Consider the following 24,039-nt stretch of genomic DNA (forward strand, 5'->3'; position numbering starts at 1 on the left):
TGAGTGAGACCTTTACCCTTTCTCTTAACATTCCATCACCTTTCCCATGCCATAGTCTAGCTTCTTCTTAGTTCATTCTCTTATATTTACACAGTGGACTTGTTTGACTTTTCTTTGAATTATACACTTTACTTCAGTAGTACTCCTTTATGAATTATGATATTAATTTGTTAAATGTTAGTTACATCTCTCCTTTCATTATTTTTATGGTTTTTTTTTCTTTAATAATCGAACTACAGCAAACAGTGTGTGCTATGTTTTGTTAGCTGACCCCTTTTATTCACCCACTTGCCTTACTTCCTGGGAAATCAAATATTGAGAAGATACTGCTTACACTTTGTTCTTATTCTTACAATTTTACTTTCTTATTAAAGTTATCTATATATTAAAATATGATTTCTGAGTTTTTTTTTAATTCACATAATACTTAATTTAGATCTGTCTGTGACGGGCCAGAGCGATAGCATAGCGGTAGCGCGTTTGCCTTGCATGTGGCTGACCTAGGGCAACCCAGGACGATCCCTGGCATCGCATATGGTCCCCTGAGCCTGCCAGGAGCTATTTGGAGTGCAGAGCTAGGGGTAACTTACCCGAGTGCCACCCGGTGTGGCCCCCCCCCCAAAAAAAAAAAAAACAACCTGTGACAGTCTAAAAGAATACTCAGATTTGAGTTATGACTGCCAAATTTGAAAATATGTAATTTCGGGGCCGGAGAGATAGCATGAAGGTAAGGCGTTTGCCTTTCATGCAGGAGGTCATCGGTTCGAATCCCGGCGTCCCATATGGTCCCCCGTGCCTGCCAGGAGCAATTTCTGAGCCTGGTGCCAGGAATAACCCCTGAGCACTGCCGGGTGTGACCCAAAAACCACACACACACAAAAAAGAAAATATGTAATTTCATATAAGAGTATTTGAGTAGTACAGTTGTCACCGATAAGAGGTGTGCTTAGTAACTGCTTAATACGGTTGAGTGGAGAGAATATATGTGTGTGCATGAATGTATTTAAACTTAAAATTTATTCTTAGATATTGTTAATTGAATATTGCAATTCTTTTTTTTTTTTTTTTTTGGTTCATTTTCGGGCTCCACCCAGAAGTGCTCAGGGTTTACTCCTGGCTCTGGTTCTCAAAAGATCATCCTCAGTGGTCTTGAGTGACCAAATAAGCTGCTGGGGACCAAACCCAACCAGCCTTGTGCAAGGCAAGCACCCTCCCTGCTATCACTCCAGCCCCTAAATATCGCAGTTCTTCTGCAGTATGTTTGTAAGTCGTCTTGGGGAGCAAGAGCGTTATTGGTTCACGTTTCTTAGACCTGGTAAATTGTCTGTCTGTCCGATACTTCAGTTACCTGAAGAAATGGACTTCGCATTGTTGATCTTTCTTTTCATCCCTGCAGTGACTTTGTTTTGTTTGTTTTTTTGTTTTCTTTTTGTTTTTGGACCACACTCGGTGACCTTCAGGGTTCCTCCTGGCTATGCACTCAGAAATCACTCCTGGCTTGGGGGACCCTATGGGACTGGGGGGGAGCTGGGGGGATGGAAAAGGTGGTCCGTTCCAGGCTAGAGGGGGCAAGGCAGACGCCTTACCCCTTGCGCCACTGCTCCGGCCCTCTGTGGCGACTCTGCCCACTTAAACACGTTGTTAAAGTTTTCACTATATGGCCAGTTTATGCACATTATGAAATACTCATTGATTTGATTCTACTCAAATTCCACATTCTCTCTCTCTCTCTCTCTCTCTCTCTCTCTCTCTCTCTCTCTCTCTCTCTCTCTGTCTCTCTGTCTCTCTGTCTCTCTCGTTTTTAGAGTTCAGACTGTCTTTCATCTCTGGTATTCGTATTCCAAGGTGGGTTGGACAGAGACGCACAGGCCGCATTCCAATAACAAGGTTTATTTCTTTTCTGTTCAGGTTCAAACTCGGAGCAGCTACGTGCAAGGAAAGGAAGGGCCTTATCCCGTTGAATTCTCTGATCCCTCTTTTAACTGTTAGAATAGTAACTCTGATTTAAAAGTTAAGAAGAGGTTAAGACACTGGAATATAAAAAGCCAAGATTGTACGTAATAGTGTGGAGGACCACGGATATGTATAGTTGGAAAGGCAGGAGCATAATCCTGCCTTGTACAATTGGATCCCTAGCACTGTTGGGGAGTGCCCCCCCCCCCCCCCCCAATTAGTATGCCTTCATTTTGGCTTTTTTTTTTTTTTGGTCAGTTTTCAGTATAACTGGCCAATATCTTGAAGACTCTCAAAAGAATGAATGTGTTTCTTTATTTCTTGGTGACACTCGGGTTACTCCTGGCTATGCGCTCAGAAATCGCTCCTGGCTTCGGGGACCATACGGGACGCAGGGGATCAAAACCAAGTCTGTCCTGGATCAGCCGCGTGCAAAGTAAATGCTGTACCACTGCACCATCGCTCTGGCCCAAGAATGAATGTTTTTCTGAATAAATGCCTCTTTGTGTTTTTTTTGCGCTCATGTTTCATTGTATTGCAATCTTAACTGATGACAAGTCTCTTAGTCAAAAATTTTCTTTTTAGTCTCTATCAAGTATATCATACATTTTTTTTAAGTTTAGAAGAAAAGCCAAGCCAATGTGTCTCTGCCACGTGACAGGGATGTAGAATTCTGATTCTACTTTTTTTTTTTGGGGGGGGGGGCGACACCCGGCATTGCTCAGGGGTTACTCCTGGCTATCTGCTCAGAAACAGCTCCTGGCAGGCACGGGGGACCATATGGGACACCGGGATTGGAACCAACCACGTTAGATCCTGGATCGGCTGCTTGGCCGCTGTGCTATCTCTCCAGCCCCCGATTCTACATTTTTATATTTAATCCTTACAACAACCCTTACCTCTAATTCAGTGGTCCTCAAACTGTGGCCCGTGGGCCACATATTGTATTTGTATCTGTTTTGTTTCTTCATTGCAAAATAAGATCTATGCAGTGTGCATAAGAATTCGTTCATGAGTTTTTTTTTTTACTAGAGTCAGACCCTCCAATGGTCTGAGGGACAGTGAACTGGCCCCCTGTTGAAAAAGTTTGAGGACCCCTGCTGAGTCTAATTAGTACATTTTGAATTTATTTACTGTTTGTTTTTGTTAGGGGCTGTTCTTGGGTCCGTGTTTGGGGGTTCTCTGGGGAACATGTAATTTGAAAGATTAAACTCAGGACAGCTGCATGATGAAATGTTGCCATTCAAGGTCCTGGTCAGCGTGTGATGCATGCTGGCACAACATACCACACCACCCTATGTGTGTGTATTTTAACTATTCTCTGAGTATAAGACTTATATTGGGGCTGGAGAGATAGCATGGAGGTAAGGCGTTTGCCTTGCATGCAGAAGGTCATCGGTTTGAATCCTGGTTTCCCATATGGTCTCCCGTGCTTGCCAGGAGCAATTTCTGAGCATGGAGCCAGGAGTAACCATTGAGCACTACCGGGTGTGACCCAAAAACCCCCCCCCCCACTCCTTATATTGCCTTTCTTACACACACACACACACACACACACACACACACACACACACACACACACACACACCCTTTATGTTGCCTTTCTTAATTTATATGTGATAATGTGTGGTATTCTTTTTAAAAATACACACACACACACACACACACCCTTTATATTGCCTTTCTTAATTTATATGTGATAATGTGTGGTATTCTTTTTAAAAATATATAAATATTTTGGCCATACCTCTTGGCTCTTCTTAGCTGGTGAGTAAACGTGAGGCGCCACGTGCAAAGCATATGCTTCAACCTTTTGAGCCATTTTCCCAGCCCTCACATCCCAGTATTGCTTGTTGGTGTTGCTAAATGGACACTGATCTGGAAGCATATTGAAAACGTATTGAAGATCGTTATGAATTCATCTTTGGATAAGTAATGCCTGTCTGAGATTAGTAACACAATTTAGTAATACAGTTTATCCTGGGGCAGGCAGTCTGGTGAGTTTCCTGGTGACATTTCCAGATCATAGTTTTTCCTTTTTTTTTCTTTCTTTCTCACATCTCCTCCCCCCCTGTTCTAGTGTTGGAGGTCGCATGTAGGATTTCACACATCTGAGGCGTTCGCTTTATTTACTGCCGAGTCACATTGCTTGACCCAAGATCACGGTGTTTTCTTTAAATAGCTTGAGTGGTCTGTCTGTTTCCCATTTACTTTGTATTTCTTTAGATTTCAAATCTTTCAGATCATTGCGAAAGCATTTCAGTGGGGGTGCAGTGATTTGGAATAAGCAAGGGATGCTTTGTGAGCAGGAAGCAAATGGCATCCTGTGGCGAAAGTAAGGCAGAGTGACGTGTTTGTAAGAGTGCAGAAACCAAGTCTTCAGGGCCTTGCCTGCAAACTGAAGTTGAGAATCGCTTCTGGTCGGTCACCCCAGAAGCTAGTAGAGGCCCTTGACAGTAATGCGCGTGATTGGGGGGCACACAGCTTCCAAAGCTGTGCTTCTCTGGGCCAACTCCAGCAGTTCTTGCACCTGGAGATGACAACGGGATGCCAGATGAGGTCCAAATCAGGTCCTGCATATAGGCCACACACCTTTTCGCCCCCGAAGCTCTCTCCGGCCCCGTTGAAGATGCATCAAGCCGCTAAAATGTAAATTGAGTGGTGAGAATGTAGAAGATGCCTAATTTATACTGCGGTTCTGGAACTCTTGGAAATGACTTCATACTTTGGAGCAAAAATCTGGGAGCTATTTTCCGCCATCATTAAGATATTTCTAAAACTACTTTTAAGTTCCTTTTTATAAACATATTTAGCATTTTATTTGCTTAAAGGTGGAGCTTGGGTTTGTTGCTCAGTGGTGGTCGAGGCCATTCCTTGCACGATGTGAGGCCCTGGGCACTGGGGGTGGGCGAGTGGGCGGGCGGGGAGAAGCAATGTTGCCTGGTGCCTGCCCCCACCTCCTACCCAGTTATACTCAGGACTAACTCTTGGCTTGGTGCTCAGGCATCACGCCTGACAGTGCTTAAAGGGGGGACCATGTGTGATGCCAGAAATCAACGGGGGTCAGCTGCAGTGCAAGGCTTTACTTACTATACTCGCTGTTCCCAAGACATACATTTTCATGAAGTTGTGACATATTTTACCCAGCTACTTTTCTGTCTATCGCTGTGTGTTTAGTGGCCGATTATTACAAGTCTTGTTTGTTTAAGATTCCAAGTTGTATATGATGCTAGGGAAGTCAGATCCCGAGTTGTAGAAATCACTGGTGAAGTCAAGGCAAGTAGAGTCCCCACAAAGAGAGTATTCCGTTTATTGTAAGTGGGAAATGGATATTTATTTATATCAGGGGAGGGGAGGTGTGGACCCTGCTGCCTGCCAATCAGGTAGGACCTGAGAGGGGATTAAAACAGGTGGCTTTTTTGTTTAGGGAAGACAGTAAGGGGATTAGGGAAAGTAGGCTTGTGCTCTGGGTGTTAAAAAGTGTGTGCTTCAGGGCCTGGAAAGATAGTACAGCGGCAGCGTTTGCCTTGCAGGCAGCCGATCCAGGACCAAAGGTGGTTAGTTCCAATCCCGGTGTCCCATATGGTCCCTGTGCCTGCCAGGAGCTATTTCTGAGCAGACAGCTAGGAGTAACCCCTGAGCACAGCCGGGTGTAACCCCCCCCCCCCCAAAAAAAAAGTGTGTGCTTCAGGTGATGTTAATAGTGTTTTGTTTTGCTGAACCAAAGGATTTTTCTCTGTATGCTGCTTTGGTTCTTACAGTACCTGGGATCCAACCTGGCCCTCCCTCGTACAAACCGTGCATTTTAAAATCAGTGAATTTTGTTGTCATGTGTTTCTTGAGAGCCCTGTCTTTGGATATTAGGATGACAGTGTTCTCTCAGGAATGCTAATTTTTGAGGTTGGTACATTAATAATCTGTTTATTTGTCGTGTTTGGCTAATACTATAAATTATTAGAGTCTCATTGAGAAAAGCTGGTATTTAAACATTTACAGATAGATCCCGGCATCGTACGTATTTAATGGTAGTCTGCCTGATAGGACATCCAAGTGTGAGCTATCGATAGTACACTGTCATGGGACATGCGACACAGGACAAACATGTCAACACATCAATAACAAAATAAATTTCTAAGATTCTGTAATGTACAATTTTGAAAATTATTGAAATAGATTGATTTTGACCAGCTATTTTTAACTGGAAATGTATGCATCTTTTGATTTTTATTGACTTCAATTTTTTTTTTGGGGGGGTTTTTGGGCCACACCCGGTGACGCTCAGGGGTTACTCCTGGCTATATGCGCTCAGAAGTCGCTCCTGGCTTGGGGGACCATATGGGACGCCGGGGGATCGAACCGCGGTCCGTCTCCTAGGCTAGCGCAGGTAAGGCAGGCACCTTACCTCCAGCGCCACCGCCCGGCCCCTATTAACTTCAATTTTAAAAAGTCATCGCATCAGGAAATTTTCATGTTTTGTATCTCACTTTATATGCAATGGCGACCTGCATGCAGTTCTTCAGTTTGCTTATTCACATTTTGCATGGGAGGAAGTTATTTAATAATATTACACGACACTGAAGGTTTTTTTGTTTGTTTGTTTCGCACCCAGTGGCGCTCAGGGGTGTGACACTTCTGTGCTCAGAAGTCGCTCCTGGCAGGCTCTGGGGACCATATGGGATGTCGGGGTTCGAACTGGGGTCCGTCCTGGGTTGGCCCACATACAAGGCAAATAAACGCCTTACTGCAGTGCTATAGCTCCAGCTCCGTGACATTGAAGTTTTTGTTTGTTTGTTTGTTTGTTTGTTTGTTTTTTCGGGCCACACCCGTTTGATGCTCAGGGGTTACTCCTGCAGAAATTGCCCCTGGCTTGGGGGTCCATCTGGGACGCCGGAGGATTGAACCGCGGTCGCGATCTTTCCTTGGCTAGCACTTGCATGGCAGACGTCTTACCTCTAGCGCCACCTCGCCGGCCCCATATTTAACAATATTTAAAATTCTTTATTGATTTGGTGGGGGTACACCTGGGGATACTTGGGTTACTTTTGGCTCTGTATTCAGGAGTTACTCCTGGCAATGTTCAGGTGACCACATGGGATGCCTGGGATCGAGCTTGGGTCTGCCGCATAAAAGACAAGCACCCTATCCACTGTACTGTCTCCAGCCCCTGGCAGTATCTTTTTCTTAAATGTAGAATGAACTCGGCACAGACTTGCATTTGTGTGATGTCATGCTAATCTTGACTATCCTAATTTTAGTGTTTGTGTGCTAAAGTGAGCACTTGACTAGTCCTTGCTGGTTCTCCTAGCCAAGACCAAAAAACATCTCAGACATGTATGTGCAGTCCAGAGAGCTCTGCATGTCCCTAAATGTTGTGGCGAGGTATGCCAGGAATGGAATGCCCTGACCCCCTCACCTGGGCTATTTCCAGTGATAAGCCGCAGAGGATGTGATCGCTTACTGAGAGCGGGCTTGCTTAGTTTCCATAAAAGTAGAATCACTCCCGAGGTCAGTGTCCTGTCCCCTGTCCAAAACATTCCACATGCCCAGGTGTGTGTCCATCCATGCTGGACTTTTGGCGTGCTGTCCAGGAGGGATCCACACAAGCAGCAGACGGATACTTTAAGAAACAAGCCGCTGGGCCCGGAGAGGTAGCACAGCGGCCTTTGCCTTGCAAGCAGCCAATCCAGGACCAAAGGTGGTTGGTTTGAATCCCGGTGTCCCATATGGTCCCCCGTGCCTGCCAGGAGCTATTTCTGAGCAGACAGCCAGGAGGAACCCCTGAGCACTGCCGGGTGTGGCCCAAAAACCAAAAAAAAAAAAAAAAAAAAAAAAAAAAAAAAAAAAGAGAAAAGAAACAAGCCCCGCTTAAGTTATTCTTACTGGGATTACTGGGAGTAAGAGCAAAATACTGGGAGTGTCATCTTGGCCAGAGTCCATGAAACAGTAATAGGTTTGTTTATTGCTGCCTTAATGTCTCTCTTAATTTGCCTTAATATGCCTTATAACATTTTAAAGTCTCTTAATAAATTGACATATCTTGATGTATCTTAATTTATCGACATATCTTTTTATTGCCACAGCCAGACAATTCTATATTGTCTAACAGATGTGTGTATTGTCTACAGTGTGAGTGGACACAGAGAGAGCCTGATTCCGTCAGATTCTTTGCTCTTAATATCTTTGCTTTGTTTCTGGGCCGCACTGGCAGTGGTTAGAGCTCCTGTGTTTTGGGCTCACTCCTGGAGGGCCTGGGAGACCATTTGCGGTCTCGGGACAGAACTCGGTTGGCTGTGTGCGAGGCAAGCACCCTCCCCTCCTGTACTAGCGCTCTTCAGCCCCACTGAGCTTTTAATTGGAAGGCAGGGTGGTCAGACAGCAAAAAAAAATTTTGGGTCACACCCAGCAGTGCTCAGGACTTACTCGCGACTGTGTTCAGGAAAACTCTTGGCAGACTGGACAGGACCATGAAGAATGTAGGGGATTGAATTTGGGTTCCCCACAAGCCAGGCAAGTGCCTCTCCTCTCCCACCACTTGAGGTTTCCTCCTGGTGGTTCTTGGGGGAATCGAATCACACTTTGGCTGGGAGCAAACCTCGGCCTCCTGAAGGCAGAGCGTGTGTCCTGCCCTTTGAGCGCATTCCTGACGTTTCCTTATGCATCGTCTGAGCTTCAGTTTCTTTAGCTTTCTAAAAGTTCATTTACATCGGCTTATTAAATATGAAAACATAGGATATAAAATATTTGGGAAATGGCCGAGTTGGAATCCAACCCCTAAAGATGTGTTTGGGTTTGGTTTTGTTTCTCTAGGAGAACGACCATGTTTTGAGTTCCAAACATGTCGCTGAACCGCCTGTCCTAACTGACATAGATCTCAGAATCAAAAACTTTGACCAGTTTACCTTTGTGATTGGAATTTCATGTTTTCAAGAATCAGATGATATTTACGTATCGTTTCCTATCTTTGTAGCGTTTATTGACGACTTTGAGAGACCTTAATTTCTATTCTTTATGTAAAGATACGATACTATAGCGCCATATTTCACACATTCATATAAATTATGTGGGGGATACATTTCTGTAGAAGTTTCCAGCTAAATTTAAATGAACGTGGAGTTTATAAGTATCCTGGAAGTTCTTGAATTAATAGAGCCAATAGTATGTGAATAAATGCAAACTAAGGCGTAAGGTTGAGTGCAGAGCTTGAGGCCTGTTTCACTTGTTTGAGATCCTGGTTTCCATCTCTGGCCTGAAACATGAAATGGTGGAAGGTGGCAGGAGGAAAGAAAGAAAACATTTGGAGTGGAAGGGAACGGAGATAGGTGGAAGAGCAGGATAAAAAGCTGGCGGAGGGCCAGAGTGCTGGTACAGTGAGTAGTGTTTGCCTCGCACATGGCCAGCCTGGGTTTGATCCCTGGCACCCGTATGGTCACCCTGAGCCCTGCCCAGTGATCCTTGAGCACAGAGCCTGGAGTAAGTCCTGAGTACTACCAGGTATAGCCCAAGCTGCCACCCTCCTCCTCCTTATCCCCCCAAAGCCAAGTAGGAGTGCCCGGGATCTTCCTTTTGGACTAGGTTTGCCAAGCGCTGGGCCCCTGTCATCTCTCTGTCTTGATCATTCAAGTTGTGTTGGAACACAACTCTGTACCAGCGATTGCTTTCTAGGAAAACAAAGTCAGATGTAGGTATTTGTGACAGAGACCAGGTGTAGTTTGCACATCCTGTTTATTCTTATATAGCGGAGTCTCAAACTCGTGGCCCACGGGCCGTTTGCGGCCCTGCGTACATTTTGTGGCCCTGCCCTAGAGGAATCTTTTTTTGTTTTGTTTTGTTTTAGTTGTTTGGGTCACAGCCCCCAATGTTCAAGGCTTACTACTGACTTTGCACTCAAGGATCACCCCGACTTTGCCTCCTGCGGCCCCCAGGTAAATTGAGTTTGAGACCCCTGTTTTATAGGAAACCTTAACTTAGCTCTGCTTCTAGAATCATTGGTTTTGACACACTTCATTAGTTTATATTTAGAGGTGTAATGATCATTCTGTTCTGACGCACATTGTGTAATTCGCTTTTCCTGATAAACACATGGTTTTCTTCTTTCTGTCTTTTGGGGGGGGGGCAGCATTCCTAGGGTTGACTCCTGGATCTGTGCTCAGAGACCACTTGGGATGTCAGGGATGGAACCCAGCTTTGCTGTATAGAAGGCAAGTGCCACACTTGCTGTACTGTTGCTCCAGTCCATCTTCTTCTCACACTTCAGGAGTTTACAGAGTGTGGATCAGGAGACATTAATAAATTTTAGAGTATTGTTTGCATACATGCTCTCTTTCATTTCTTTAAAAGAGCTGTTGCTGGCCAGAACAATAGATAGTACAGTGAGTAGAGTGTTTGCCTTGCATGGGACCAACTCAGTTTCAATCCTGGTATCCTATACGGTCCCTCGAGTCTGTTAGGAGTTGTCCTAGCAGTGAAGAGTCAGGAGTAACCCCTTTGTACAGCCAAGTGTGACTGTAAAGCTCCCCCTTAAATTTTTTTTTGGTTTTGGTTTTTGGGTCACACCCGGCAGTGCTCAGGGATTACTCCTGGCTGTCTGCTCAGAAATAGCTCCTGGCAGACATGGGGGACCATATGGGACAGCGGGATTTGAACCAACCACCTTTGGTCTTGGATCGGCTGCTTGCAAGGCAAACACCACTGTGCTATCTCTCCGGGCCCAAATTATTATTATTATTATTATTTTTTTTGCATTGCCAACTTCGAGTTACACACATACAAGGCAAAGACTCTACATCTCTTCAGCTACATCCATGTCTATTAGTTTACTTAGTTATTTTGGTTTTGGGGCCAAAAGAGCAATGCTCTGGGTTTACTCCTGAATCTACGCTCACGAATTACACCTAACGGTGTGTGTGGGGGGCATATTTGATGACAGGGATCAAACCTGGATCAACACTGTGCAAGGCAAGCGACCTACCCATTGTACTCTTGTTCCTTATTTATTTTTGGTTTGGGCCGAATTCTGCAGTGGTCAGGAGTTTCTCCTGGCAGTGCTCAGCAGAGACCATATATTAGGGACGTGTAAACTCGCCTTTTGAGCTCAATTACCAAATCTTATTTACCCTTTTTTATTGTTAGTGAAGTTAATTTTAATTTAAGTTTGGGTGGGGTGGGGTGGGGGGTCACACCTGGCAGCACTCAGGGCCTACTCCTGGCTCTACACTCAGAAATCCCTCTTGGCAGGCTCAGAGGACCATGTGGGATGCCAGATTCGAACCACCGTCCTTCTGCATGCAAGGCAAACGCCTTACCTCCGTGCTATCTCTCCGACCCCTAATTTAATTTAATTTAATTTAATTTAATTTAATTTAATTTAATTTAAAAGTAGGAAGCACGAGAAAAGAGAAGTGGGCACCTTATTAAAGACAGGAAATTCATACCTCAAGGAGGGATTTGGGAGATTTCAAAATGGAACACTTTGTTTCTTCTCTTCTTCCTCCTCCTCTTCATGGTTCTCCGCCTTCTCCTCACTTGCCTTCTCTTTTTCCTCTTCCTCCTCCTCTTTTCTCCTCTTCCTCCTGCTCTTCATGTTTCTTCCTCTTCCTCCTTCATCTCTTCTTTTCTCCTCATCCTCCTGCTCTTTATTTTTCTCCTCTTCATCTACTCCGTTCTTCTATTGACTTGCCCACTTTTCTGCCTCAGTTTCATTCTTTTTTTTTTTTTTTTAATGGCTTTTATTGTGCACTTTACGACTTTGTATTGAAGGAATTTTGTTTTCTTTTTTATAGGTATATGTGGAATTTGATGATCTTGACTGGGATAAACGAGAGTGGGTCAAAGTGTATGAAGATTTTTCAGCCTTCCTGGTGGAATACCGCTTAATCTGGGCCAAAAGGAACAACCCTAGACATACTCAGGGATCAAAGAGCAAACAGACCCAGTGGCCTGCATTGGTGAGCATATTCCTGTTTCATTCTGCACTTTTCAGTGTGTCTTGTTTCAGAAGACTCAAGTGCTGAATATAGATGCGTTTCTCTTGGTGATGCTTAATATCTCCTATAGAAAATCCGAAAGTGATGCTTTTATTCTGTTAAACTACATGTCTTGTCTTTTCTTTTTGAATGTTTGCGCCATAGCTGGCGATGAGCGGAAGCACTCCTGGAGGTGCTCGGGAGCCAATGTGGGGTTCTGGGAATTGAACAATCTGCTTGGCTGCATGCAAGGCAGTTGCTATGCCTGCTGTGCTATAGTACTCTGGCTTCTTGCTAGCATTCTTTTTTAACCTTATTGATTGATTGGTTTTTGGGCCACACCCAGTAGCACTCAGAGATTACTCCTGGCTCTGCACTCAGAAATCACCCCTGGCTGTCTGGAGGACCATCTGGGATGCCTGGGATTGAACCGGGTCCCTCCCAGGTCGACTGCATGAAAGGCAAATGCCCCACTATCTCCATGCTGTCTCTCCGGCCTCTCTTGCTAGTATTTTTTAATTTTTTTAAAAAATGATTGTTTATGGGCGTTCGGAATCCTGTAAGATATCAAAGTGAACTGAATTTCATAGTGAGTTTTTCTATTTATATGCCAACCTGTGTTGGACTTCGCTTGCATTGACAGGGATTGTATTGAGGCGTTAGATTGCTTTGGGTGGTGTATGTCATTCCAACGTCGTGAGTTCCATCTGTAAGCAATGGATGCTCTTCATTTATTCATGCCTTCTTAGTCTCTCGAAGGTATATTTCTGGATTTTAATGTGTGTCACCACCTTGGGTATTTGGCATTTTGGGATCCTAGGTCCTGGTACTGGGGTGGAGACTAGCTCTAGTAGGACCGAGCAAAGTGGTCCTTCATCCAGCATGCCTAGAAAAGGCATTTCGGATTCCTCGAGCAATCTTCCTGGCCTTATTTTGCTTTTATTTCTTTTTATTTTATTTCGGGGCCACACCTTGCAGCGCTCTAAAATTACTGCTGGCAGGCTCAGGGAGCCATCTGGGATGCCAGAGATCGAAACTCGGGTTGGCCACATGCAAAGCAAATGCCCTATTTCTTGTGCAGTCGCTCCAGCCCCCTTGTTTTTATTTTTTATTTTTTTATTTTATTTTATTTTTTGGTTTTTGGGCCACACTCGGCAGTGCTCAGGGGTTCCTCCTGGCTGTCTGCTCAGAAATAGCTCCTGGCAGGCACAGGGGACCCTATGGGACACCGGGATTCGAACCAACCACCTTGGGTCCTGGATCGGCTATTGCAAGGCAAACACCCCTGTGCTATCTCTCCGGGCCCCTATTTTTTATATTAGTTTCTTATGTATGTAATGAGTCCCTGCGTTTTAGCTCAGCTATAGCAACTAATCATAAATTTTAATTCTATAGATTTTTAAAAATTAATATCTTTATTGAAGCACCATAATTCCAAACATGTTTGTAGTTGGGTTTCAGTTATAAAATATGAACATCCCCCTTTACCCGTGCAACCTTCCCACCATCAGTGCCCCTCATCTCTTTCCTCTCCCACCCCCTGCCTGTATTCGAGGCAGGCATTTTATTTCTCTCTCTCACTATCGTGTCATGATAGTTTTCAGTGTAGTTTGGTAGGCTTCATACCGTGGCCAGGTCCTTCCAGCCCTAGTCTCTATTGTCTCTGGATGTTATTACAATAATGTCTTTTATTTTTCTTACATCCCACAAATGAGTCTTTATTTCTATATCTGTCTCTCTCTCCCTCTGACTTCTGTGACTCAGCATAACAGTTTCTATGTCCATTCATGTATAGGAAAGTTTCATGATTTCCTCTCCTGACGGCTGCATAGTATTTCATTGTGTATATGTACCACAGTCTCTTTAGCCACTCACCTGTTGTCGGGCATCTGAGTTGTGTCCAGATTCTGGCTATTGTAAGTAGTGCTGTAGGTGTGTAGAAGTCTAACTTGTGTTGCGTTTTTGTGTTTTTAGGCTAGGATAATAGCCCTAAGAGTGGTAGAACTGGATCATATGGGAGCTCAAAATTGTGTAAATTTTTCATTTAATTAATCGTAATTAATTGTGGCCACATGCAGTGGTGCTCAGGAACCTTGTTATACCAGGAATTGTGAAGTGTTGCTTGACCCGTTTATCGGATCCTGGCCCCGCTGTCAAAAATAATGTATTTTTTGTCTTTTAAAAAAAATCAGCATTAGTAATTTTAATGGTTTTTAGCTGGTGTATGATTTTGGTCCTGAAACAATTCATCTCTCTAATGTTTAACGTTGATTATTTTAATTTTTAAGGAAATGATAATGTATGATAAATATGTAATCTTTATACTTTTTGTTTTATTTTGATATTTTTCCTGTTATTTATTTTAGTTTTATTTATTGTTGTTTAAACATCGTTACAAGGTTGTAACGGTGTTTTTCTCTCGGATGAAGTTGTTCATGATTGAGTTACAGCCATACAATGTATAATCTTTTTTTTTGGGGGGGGGGGCGCCACACCCGGCAGTGCTCAGGGGTCACTCAGTGCTATACAACCTGTGATATTTCTTTCTTTCCTGGATCGGCTGCTTGCAAGGCAAACACCGCTGTGCTATCTCTCCGGGCCCACAATGTATAATCTTCACCAGTGTGCGTTTCTTGCCACCAATGTCAACAGTTTTCCTCTCCACCTCCCTCTTCCCAACACACACTCTCCCCCACCTGCTTTTGGGGCAGATATTTAAATTCACTCACTCACTCACTCACTCACTCACTCACTCACTCACTCACTCACTCACTCACACACTCACACACTCACACGCTCACTGTCTCTCACTCCTCTCCCCCCAACCCCCCCTCATTTTTTGACATTGTTTTGCACTACTGTTAATGAAGGGTTGCCATGCATGTTTGTTGTCATGGTAGCCCCTTCTTCTCTAAGAGCACTCTGCTCTTAGAGGCAAGCTTTGAAGTATGGACTGGTCCTCCTCGCCAATCTCTACTGTCTCTGGATATTATTATTGTTATTATACTGTCTTCGTTTTTCTTATACCCTAAGATGAGTGAGACTATTCTATGTCTATCCCTCTTCCTCTGACTCATTTCACTCAGCATAATAGTCCCCAGGCCCATCCACGTAGAAGCAAATTTTACGACTTCATTACTCCTAATGGCAGCATAGTGTTCCATTGTGTAGCTGTGCCATAGTTTTTTTTAGCTACTCTTCTGTATTATAAATACTGCTGCAGTGAACATACGAGTGCAGGAGCATTTTTGTATTAGGTTTTTGTGTTCCTTCGGTATATCCCTAGGAGTGGCATTATAATCTGCCATGTTCAGGGCACCGCATGGAGCGCATGAAAGGCAAGTATCTAACCGCTTGTATTTATCTGGGTCTTTTCTTTTTTGGGGGTGTGGGGGCACACCCGGTGTAGTGCTCAGTTGTTACTCCTGGCTATGAGCTCAGAAATCGCTCCTGGCTTGGGGGACCATATGGAACGCTGGGGGATTGAACCGAAGTCCATGTCCTGGGTCAGCTGCTTGCAATACAAAATGTCCTACTGCTGTGCTATCACTCTGGCCCTCTTTTCTTTTTGTTTTTGTTTGTGTTTGGTTTGTTTTCTTTTTGTTTTCGGGCCACACCCGTCAGGGCTCAGGACTTTCTCCTGGCTTTGCACTCAGAAATCGCCCCTGGCAGGCTCAGGAGATCCTTTAGGATATGAGGAATCAAACCCGGTTCCCTCCCGGGTTGGCTGCATGCAAGGCAAATGCTCTGCCGCTGTGGCTCAACCTTTACCTTTTTAACCACAAGATGATCATGTTTTTTTCCTGAACAGGTACATTTAATCTAGCAGTCCTATGAAATAGCAATAGTAACATTAAGAGCCAGTATATTGAGTATGAATGAACAAGGCGTCTTACTTACGTACTTTTGTATGATCTTGTACTGAATTGTTTCCTGAATCAGTACTGCTGGTAATTTGCACCTTGTGAACAAAACTGGTCAGCATGAAAATTAGCTGATGTGGCCTTTTCCACTTTGGAGAACCTTGTACTCTCTCTTGAATCCCCCCCCCCCCCCCCCGTCTCTCCCTCTCTCCCTCCCTCCTTCCCCTCCCCTCTCCTCGCCCCGCCCCCATATCTAACAATATTTTTCTTCCCTTAGAAAGTGGTTGATTGGGCCAAGTGATAGCACAGTGGGTACGGCATTTGCCTTGCACATGGCTGACCTAGGACCAGCCTGGGTTCGATCCCTGGCATCCCATATGGTCCCCTGAGCCTGCCAGGAGTAATTTCCTAGTGTAGAGCCAGAGCTCTGAAGGATTGGTGTGACCCAAAAACCAAAAAAAAAAGGTGGTTGACAATAAAATTCAGATTTCCTCAGGTTACTTCTCCTATCGATATTCTATCCTTGCTGAGGGCTCGAGCAGTTTGATCTGTTTGTTAGTATCAATATATCACCCACATTATTAACATAAAGTAATTGAATATTATGAACAGTGCTTGTATTAGGCCAAGTAGCAGTATGGAATTCGTTTTCATTAAAGAATCAAAAAATCAGAATTACAGAGAAATTTGCTGTCTCAATAGATTTGACTCATTCATGTACCAGATGTTGTTATTATAAACAGGCTTAATTGTAACGGACTTGATTCGATTACTTCTTGTCTGGTGGTAGGTTTGATGCTAGGACATTGAACGACAAACAATTGCGTTATTAACAGCTTTCTAAGCCAGCATTCAAATAAGTAATAAAAATTATTATTTTTTTTTTTTTTTTGGTTTTTTGGGCCACACCCGGTAACGCTCAGGGGTTACTCCTGGCTATGCGCTCAGAAGTCGCTCCTGGCTTGGGGGACCATATGGGACGCCGGGGGATCGAACTGCGGTCCGTCTCCTAGGCTAGCGCAGGTAAGGCAGGCACCTTACCTCCAGCGCCACCGCCCGGCCCTGTTCAGTTCACAGCCATATACAAAGACACTGTGTACTGTTACGTGCGTCTTCTTTGCTTCCTGCAGAGGACACATGGTTGTGTTGTCCTTACTAATATATACTGTAATGATTTGGTATATACTAGCCTGCAGAGGTAGTTGGACGGCAGTGATGGAATCTACGGGTATCCCAGAAGAGCTTTATGAATTTAGAGTACCCTGGGAATTCCCATTGGTTTTTCCCTTGAGTCTTAGCTTTGCTAAGCTTGGGGGTCCATTTCCCCAAGGCTATTTTGTCCTCCATTGGTATTACAGTAGTAAAGGTTGGTAAAATGGGCCAGTTGTGTGGGATAGATAGAAACTAGGATTCTGGTGTTAAATATGTGGTAGTAGGACCTCAGATGCTTTGTAAGCCTCTATACTTTAAACCTACATAATGGGCCCGGAGAGATAGCACAGCGGTGTTTGCCTTGCAAGCAGCTGATCCAGGACCAAAGGTGGTTGGTTCGAATCCCGGTGTCCCATAGGGTCCCCCGTGCCTGCCAGGAGCTATTTCTGAGCAGACAGCCAGGAGTAACCCCTGAGCACCGCTGGGTGTGGCCCAAAAACCAAAAACCAAAAAAAAAAAAAAAAAAAAAAAGTTATATCAGTGTTAACCAAGTAAACCAATGTTATTTCGGTTTAAAAAAAAATCGGAGCCGGAGAAATAGCATGAAGGCTTTTGCCTTTCATGCAGAAGGACGGTAGTTCGGATCCCGGCATCCCATATGGTCCCCTGTGCCTCCCAAGGGCGATTTCTGAGCCTAGAGCCAGGAGCAACCCCTGAGCGGTGCCAGGTGTGACCCCCCCCCCCCAAATCAAGACTTGTGGCCAGCAGGTAGGACATTTGCCTCGTACACTGCCATTTTGGCTTCAAATCCTCAAACCCCATATGGGCCCCCAGCAGCACCAGGAGTGATCCCCTCAGTCTAGGGCCAAGAATAAGCCTCGAGTCCTGCCAAGTGTGGCCCCCGAACAAAAAATAATAGTAAGAGAAAATTAATGAAAGAGTCAAGACCTGTTTGCTTTCAGGTTAGGGCATTATCCTCTCTCAGTGCTGTTTTCTAACACAGAATAAATTGTTTGCTGAGTTTGCCTGGCTCATTTCACTAAAATCTCATTATTTTCACCCCTTGCTTCCTCCTGGAAGAGAACAACCCATCCATCTGTTACTAACTCCTGCCTTTTTTTTTTTTTTTTTTTTTTGCTTTAATCTCAATGCCACTTCCTTTAAAAGCTAATCTAACTTGTCCTGCATTGTTTAGATTGCTTTCTATTTTGTGCACCTATGCCATTTAACAGATCTTACATATTATTACCACATTATATATGAATGAAGTACTGTTTGGATATATCTTTTCTATTAAAATATCGTGTCCTCTTAGTAAGATTAGATGAGTGGTAGTGACAGAAATCCAATTTTGTTAGAATAGGCTGTAACCTTGTCACACAAGAGAGTTGAGAGTTGTTTCCCAGGTATTGAGAACCAATCAAGTGATGCCTGATGCTTTACTCCTGAGAAATTTATTTTTACCCCTTTCTTCTGTTTATGTTTTACAAATTAAATTTATTTTAAGCACCGTGTTTTTGTTTTCGTTTTTGTTTTTTTTTGGGGCCATACCCGGCGGTGCTCAGGGGTTACTCCTGGCTGTCTGCTCAGAAATAGCTCCTGGCAGGCACGGGGGACCATATGGGACACTGGGATTCGAACCAACCACCTTAGGTCCTGGATCGGCTGCTTGCAAGGCAAACGCTGCTGTGCTATCTCTCTGGGCCCGGGTTTTTTTTTTTTTTTTTTCTTTTTCTCTCTTTATTTTATTATTATTATTATTTTTTTGGTTTTTGGGGCCACACTCGTTTGATGCTCAGGGGTTACTCCTGGCTAAGCGCTCAGAAATCACCCCTGGCTTGGGGGGACCCTATGGAACGCCTGAGGATCGAACCGCGGTCCTTCCTTGGCTAGCGCTTGCAAGGCAGACACCTTACCTCTGGCGCCACCTAGCCAGCCCCAGCATTGTGTTTTCATAATAAAGTTATTTCTGGTTTTCACTGTCCCAGCACAAATCCCACCACCAGTATAACATTTATTCCGGCATTATAGTCATTTCCCCCCTCCTTCAAGTCTGCCTTTTGGCAGGTATGAATGTTAGAAGAAAATTTGTGAAAACTGTCATATCTTGCTATAGGGTCATTATGTCACTCTAAGTCTAAGGTTACTAAGCTGTTTACTACTAGTCGAACATCATGCCTCTGATTTGTTTGCTGAGCTTCGTAGCTCCTGTGATAATTTCACATCTGATTTGGTGTGCTTCTATTAGAAAAGTATCAGAACTGTCGAGGTACCTGTGGTCCTGGGCCAATCAGTTAGCTTCGTATGGTAACTTTCGAAGACTTCTGGAAGTACAGAGGCACGTTTGGTCGAGGCGGCCTGCCCTGGCTGTGACAACCGAAAAACTGGACACACGGCTGAAATGTTTGATGGTGCGATGTATCTGCAGAGATCAGTGGAAAAGAAGGGAAGCTTGGCCACTTCGCATGGCAGCATTTTGGGGTTATATGCAGCTGCTCAGCCTTCAGCAGCCATGCACTTCGCCCCGTTCCACTTGCAAGAGGCCCCATCGCTATCAACTTTGAGATCAATATATTGATGATGAGCTTTCTAGTCTCCGTTTGCCTCCTTTGGGAATTGAATGAGTCTATGGCGCTGGCCAATAGAATATACACAGTGATCTTTCCCTTATTTAAAACAAAAACAAAAACAAAACCTTCCATCCACAAACACAATGCAGTAGATTTGTACTCAGCACTCTATAGCATATTAGGCACGCTGCTGCTGTGATTACTCTAGTACAGATAGACACCTTTATATGCATAGATCATCAAGCTCGTGATAAGAGTTGCATATACATGCCATGGTCCAAATAGCTCAGTGGGACCATTACCAGGAAATTGTTTCCCATAGGTTATTTTTATAGTATATATAGCCTGAAAAAGTAACTCAGAAGATACTGGCAGTTAGAGATTCAATGACAGGACTATGATGCAAAGAATTTTTCTAGCTTTTTTCTGTATAGTTTGAAATTAACTTGTGTATTATAGCATTGATTTTGATTACTTCTTAGCATGTCCCATTCCCATTGATATATCCCATTAATATTGTATTTTTTAATACAAACCAGGAGAAATTTTCACCATTTAAGCATGATTAAAATGTTCATAATGCGTTTGTGTAAAGGAATTACGCTCCAGTTTTTATCTAAGCATTTACCTTAGACTTAGAGCTTTCAACTCTTGTATTCCTATTAACTGGCTCCTGTCTCCAATTTGAGGTCCTTGTTTAAGCTTTAATCCTTATTAGGATTTCATCAGTAGATTTATATCCTTAGTGCATTGGACATGACAAAAAACCAAGGCTTTTTTTTTTTTTTAATCAGGGTTTTATCTTAGACTGAAAATTTCAACTCAGACTATTTAAAATTAGATTTCTTTATGATCTTCTGTTTTCATTTTGCTTTCTTCTATGTGCAAATTTTTAGTTTTGTTAATAACAAAGAGCTTAGTATCTATGCACATCTTTCCTGTTGGGGCCAGAGAGATAGCATAGAGGTAAGGCATTTGCCTTTCATGCAGGAGGCCATCGGTTCAAATCCCGGTGCCCCATAGGGTCCCCCGTGCCTGCCAGGAGCAATTTCTGAGCCTGGAGCCAGGAATAACCCCTGAGCACTGCCGGGTGTGACCCAAAAACCACACACACACAAAATCTTTCCTGTTAATTTTAAAGTTTTTGTACCTGAGTGATAGTACAGCAGGTCGGGCATTTGCTGTACATGCGGCCAACCAAGGTTCAATCCTTACACCTTTTATGGTCCCCTGAGTACCTGTAGGAGGGATCCCCCCCCCTAAAATTTTCCAGAATTAGATTTCTTTATGGTTCTGTATTGTTGGAAAACCAGTACTTCTGAATTTCTGACAGTGCTTCAGTGTAATACCTTTGTTTTGATATCAGTATCTCCTTGGTTTGCATCGTTTCTCAGTAGTGAAGTGCTTCAAAAAACTTTTTCCCCCCGGGCTGGAGTGATAGTGCCAGAGGTAGGTAAGGCATTTGATTTCACTTGGCTGACTCAAAACAGACCTGGCATCCCATATGATCCCCGAAGCCAGGAGCGATTTCTGAACACATAGCCAGGAATAATCCCTAAGCATCACTGGTGTGTCCCCCCAAAAACAAGTATCTGCCCACCCCACCCACCCCCACACTCTCCAGGATGAATTCCTTGACTTTTCCCTTTCTCTTCCCCATTCTATTTTAAGTGTCCACTATCTGTTATTTCAGTCTAACTTTCCCGTCTCTTCCTATAATAGATCTGTGACTACTAGGTATGGCTGTATTTGGCCTCAGCACTGTCGCTGACTTTGTTAAATGCCACAAAAATCAGGTTAGCTTTATTTTTCCTTTCCTTTTCTCTCTTGCTTTTCCTTTATGTTATTTGTCGATCCTCTCAGGAATTGGATCCTTTGTCTTAAAATCGCGCTGTTAACTTATATCCTAGTAACTGATGGTAGCCTAGCTGCAGTTTCAATTGGATGGAGCCCCTTTGACCACCCAGCAAGAAAGACCGCTATTCCCCACCCTTTTATTTTCTTTCCTCCTGAACTATATATTACAGCTCTAACCACCCATCGCATGAATCCTACCTCTGCTGCTAGCTGCAGTGAACTGGAATACAGGTTTAAAGGAAGAGGAGACGTGAAAGATGTGTAAGGGTTTCCCCCAAACCACCCAGAGTTCAAGATTCTGGACGGTTTACAGAACTCACCGAAGCTCGTAACTGCTGCTACAGTATGTTAGAGAAGGGGTGCAGACTCAAGTTAGTCCCGAGAAAGGTCTGGGAAACAGAGTGTGAACAAGGAATTCCTAGTTGTCTTATGGAGCCATTGCTGCTACGACCTCTCTGACCTCCTTCTGGCCACAAGCTGACAATTCCTGCCAACCGGGAAAGTTCAAGTGAGGCTTAGTGCTCATTGTTTTTGGAGTGCCTTGGTCTTGGACTTTCCACGTGACTGAGCTTAGTCTCGCCCTTCCAGAGGGTCAGAATCACTTTCCTAGTGCTAGTGGTCATAAACGGTGCTGTGCGGCTCACTACCTACATCATACATCACAGTTTTAGACTGTCCAGCGGCTAATAAAGCCCACCGGTAGACAGAGACACGTCTATCTGGCAAGGCAAGGCCTTCCAGAGGCCTGGAGATCACTTCTCAGTAGCCGTGGGCGGAGGCCACGCCTCTCCTTGAATTGAGTCAATTCATCATTTTACAAATCCAGAGTTGTGATATGCTTTGGAAAAGTCTTCTTGGTAGCCTGGAAGGTTGCTCGCAGTTGCAGCTTCTTAGCCTTTGCATGCTGAAGGCCCCACGCTCAGTCCCTAGCACCACTAGGTGGGGACCCCTCCTAAGGAACTCTGCCAGACACCAGGCGCACGTCTGTGTGTGGCCCCAAAATCAAAATGAACGGAGGAGGACCCGAGTTTTCTTGTTCTGGTACTGTTACTCAGTTTTTCTTTTTTTTTTTTTTTTTTTTTTTTTGGTTTTTGGGCCACACCCAGTAACGCTCAGGGGTTACTCCTGGCTATGCGCTCAGAAGTCGCTCCTGGCTTGGGGGACCATATGGGACACCGGGGGATCGAACCGCGGTCCGTCCAAGGTTAGCGCAGGCAAGGCAGGCACCTTACCTTTAGCGCCACCGCCCGGCCCCTGTTACTCAGTTTTTCATGGCCTCCTTTATCTAGCAAGAAAGACTGGAACTGGGACAATGTTAACTGATAACTTGATGTATACGTTCAATTTAATTAGTCATATAGATAGAGCTAGAAATAAAAACTTGGTCTTGTATAGTAAGTTCTTCAACGTTTATACTTTGACAGCTTTTGAATTGCAGAAGTCATGAAGAGCGTTTTCTATTTTTCATTCAGCCTAATATTGGAAAAAGTCTTTTTTTTTTTTTTTTTTTTTTTGCTGGGAGGGAGGTGCTGCAGATTGAGTCTCAGGTCACGCATGTTAGGCCAAGTCCCCTATCATTGAGTTACATTTCTGACCTCGATCTAATATTTATTTTACTTCTGATCAGATGGTTGGAGGCTTTGCAGATAGAAATAAGGATCCATGCATTAATGGAAACTAGACTAAGAGTTTATAAAAGTGAGAAAAGTCAACGTAGCTTGGGAAGGGAGCTACAGAAGGGCTGGAAGGAAGGTGGCTCGACTCGACCACCTGAGTTACATGCTTTGTGTGCTGCAGGTGATAGTGGAATGGCTTTAAACCAGGGGTCTCAAACTCGCGGCCCACGGGCCGTTTGCGGCCCTCTGTACAACATTTTGTGGCCCACGGCCGGCCTTCAAATATCGCAGTATTCGCGATTATTCGCTTCCCAGATAATCGCAATAAAAATACTTGGAATTCACTGAAACTAAATCTCAAACTAATGGTGCACTGAAAGATGGTCTTTAGAGAGAAATTTCTCACTGATTCTGCATGTGGGGAAAGAAAAGTGAAATTCATTTTCAATTTTCAGATGCCTCCCAGGCACTCAGTACTTAGGAGCATGTACGCCACAGCCCTGGGGGAAAAGCCCACAAGGAGAATTAGAAGCAAATACACCCGCTCACACGGGTGCAAACTTGCTAGCTAATAGTTCTGTTTGTGTATTAAAGCTAAAGGCAGCCGGAACTCGATAGAGATCTTTCAGCAATCCAAGGGCAGTTGTATGTTTGAAAAATAGGAGTAAAAGTAGAACAAACGGAAAAATCTTTTCACAAAATTCAGTATATTTTTAGTAATTTAGCAACTTAGAAAGAAAGGGAACCATCTTATTGTGCATATTAAGCGAGTGTCTAAAGAGGACAGGACAACTAATATTGCAGTTAAGGTGTTCGCCTTGCACCTGGCCTACCAGGGTTTTTACCTGTGCCACACTTCTTGCCAACATTCCCCCAGGAGTGAGCCCTGAGCACAGAGCCGGGAGTAAACTCCGAGCACTGCCAGGTATGGCCCTAAAATGAAAACCATTAAAGAAGCCACATAAAATTCAGGATGCTTACTAAAGTTGTTCATATATATTAAGAGCAGTATAAGAGTTTTCTTATAGGGGCCAGAGCGGTAGCAAGTAGGACATTTGCCTTGCAA

At 44.0% G+C, this 24,039-nt stretch overlaps 1 protein-coding gene across 1 annotated transcript in view; it reads left to right on the top strand.

The window, feature by feature from the left end:
• Positions 1-24,039, top strand: part of JMJD1C (jumonji domain containing 1C) — a 191,779-nt gene that overhangs the window by 53,854 nt on the left and 113,886 nt on the right. The window contains exon 2 of the mRNA XM_049790618.1: positions 11,733-11,897. The gene's annotated coding sequence lies outside the window, so the exon portion shown is untranslated. The remainder of the gene's footprint in view (positions 1-11,732; positions 11,898-24,039) is intronic.

Source organism: Suncus etruscus, chromosome 17 (genome assembly GCF_024139225.1).
Source record: "Suncus etruscus isolate mSunEtr1 chromosome 17, mSunEtr1.pri.cur, whole genome shotgun sequence".
NCBI lineage: Eukaryota > Metazoa > Chordata > Mammalia > Eulipotyphla > Soricidae > Suncus > Suncus etruscus.